The sequence below is a fragment of the Montipora foliosa genome, chromosome 7 (assembly GCF_036669935.1).
Source record: "Montipora foliosa isolate CH-2021 chromosome 7, ASM3666993v2, whole genome shotgun sequence".
Taxonomy (NCBI): Eukaryota; Metazoa; Cnidaria; class Anthozoa; order Scleractinia; family Acroporidae; genus Montipora; species Montipora foliosa.
The window spans coordinates 37,875,973-37,878,472 of record NC_090875.1 but is presented as its reverse complement, the minus strand read 5'-3'; the positions used below and the strand labels follow the sequence as shown (position 1 = coordinate 37,878,472).

Genomic DNA, 2,500 nt, shown 5'->3' with positions numbered 1-2,500 from the left:
CAGACGACTTTTTTGATTTGAACGAGGAAAAAAATCCTTCAGATGTTCCAGACACATAGCTGATGTTAATGTAACAAACATTTTCCCTCTGTTTTTGATTGGTTCTCTCCTATAACCTATGGCCTTTAGGTAAATCCGAGTGTTTTGATTCGTGCTTTCTTGTTCAGGACTTTGCCATACAAGCCATTTCCATGGGAAAAGTTATAAACCATGTTTTTTTTTTTTTTTTTTCACATTTTGTTTATATTCTGGTGAGTATTTTCACGACTCGTGCTGTGTGTTGAAGGACCCAAAAGGCAGGTCAAAATACAAGCAACAACTTGGAAATATTAACCGAACTGGAGGGCGATACTGGGGAATATTGGTTGAACATTGCGGAATTAAAGATGAGCGCAGCGAGGTCCATACAAAAATGACCAAGGTGCAATATTCATCAGTATGGCTTGGGCAAGCTTGATTAGAAAGTAGTTTATCATATGGTACTCGGGCCATGGTTGTTTCTTGAATTTGTGGCTTTTCAAAAACAAAAATTACACAGCAACCAAGAAAGAACCAATCACAATGCTTGCATTTACCTCAAAACTACCTTACCACAGGAGGAAAAGCCAGCATGGCAAGCAACCCCCCACCCTTAGCTCAAGCTCTAGATCTGCCACTGATTACCACAATATTTTCTGTAGTTGAATGATAATTGAGCTAATTATGTGCCTTACTGTGAGTACAATAGTTATGCAAAGTTTAATTATGGCTTTAGAAATCAGTCATGTTCAGAGAAATTATTGGCACAGGATTTGGGTAAAATGTTGTTTATTGTCATTCTTGAGAGCTTACTGAACACAGGCTGACCAGAGTGCACCTCAGGCTAAATGACATACCATCGTAGCTTACTAGTTAGTATGACGAGTTGTGTAGTTAGTGTCAAGAGAATTTGGTAAGCCTATTTATGGTTAGCTCTCACAAGCAGAAATGGTAAAATGCTATTTTCAAAACAAAATAGAAAATAGAGCTAAATATTGTGAAAATAAAAGTCCTGCCTTCCACATTGTGTACACTGTGTGACATTGCAAATCTTCTAATTTGCATAATCTAAAAAAATAATTTAAACTGGAAAAATGAGACAAGATATTACAAAGTCATAAATGCTATCGCCCTCATTTTTTGAATGACCTTTACAAAAGAGTGATAAATGTAATTTTTTGGATTATAGGGTCTATAACTCAATCAATAAGACTGGAATTTTGCCGAGTGGTGAAGCATTTGAATCAAAAACCTTCTGAGGGGAGTATGAATGTCTGGCAAAAACATCTACTTTGTGTACGAAATACAGATGACATAAAATAATGGAAACAGGCGACAAGAAACAATATCGCACCAAAATATAATGTCTTGCAAACAGTGGTTAAACAATAATTATGTTACCATTTGTGTCTGGTGCCCCAAGAAGTAGCCATATTAAATTAAAGATGAACTGTCCAACTTAAAGTAAGATTGGTTTTTTAATAGTAATACATAGCAACTTAGCAACCTTTGTAGCTTTCTTAATTATTGTTGATAGAAGAATCCTCCTTACAAGAAGGGGTTTCTCTCCACTAACTAAAACATTCACTAATTTTTCAGGTAGTTTGAGGGGAATACTGTGGGTGAATGGTGAATGAGGGGAATACTGTTGGTGAATGGTGAGGGTTTGTCTGTAGAATGAGGGGGAGAAATTTACAAACTCAAGCAAACTCTCAACCCCAAAATAAGGTTAACAAATGAAACAAACTCTGGGTGAAATTAAAAACTTTGATCACAGAAACAGCCAGATAGTACATGTATGAAAAACTGAATCACGTAGGAGGGATTAACAAATACTTGACCCTGAAAATTATTCAGCAGAAGTGGCCGGCTTGGTGGTGATGTGTTCAAAAAGGCTTGTGGTGTATGAGGCCACCTAAGCAGAAACAGCCACAAGTCAAAAAGGGACCTTGCCGAGTGCTGGAATATGTATGTTCTGTTGCTTCGTTGATTGTTTCATTGGCCCTGAAAAGCCCCTATGGGGAGCGGTCAATTAAGTATGTATTGCACAGTGTGTATGTATACTCAGTAGATAAAGGCCTTTTACTGACACCTTGAAAACAATATGAAACAGAGAGTTACTGTATTGATATGTAATATATTTAATTGATTGAGTAAAAGGGCTTAAAGATCAGCCACAATTTTTTTTTTAATAAGCCCTCAGACCACCAAAAATAGATGCCTGTGATCCTTGAGTGTGAAATAGTCATGCGATATATTTTAAGGTCTCTGTGCGGTGTTGCTAGTCAAGCCTAACAATAAATACAGTCATTGTTATTTTTTAAGGTATGTTCCATGGCTTATGCTTTTAATTATTTTATTTATGTTTCACACAGTGGAACAAAATGTGATCATATTGATCAGCCACAGGTTAGCTTATTTGTTTGTGTCCAAACTGCACAAAGGCAAAGAAAACAATATGGGGTTTGGGAGAGGATGGGGA

At 36.7% G+C, this 2,500-nt stretch overlaps 1 protein-coding gene across 3 annotated transcripts in view; it reads left to right on the top strand.

The window, feature by feature from the left end:
* Positions 1 to 2,500, top strand: part of LOC138009467 (uncharacterized) — a 55,747-nt gene that overhangs the window by 25,902 nt on the left and 27,345 nt on the right. The window lies entirely within an intron of this gene.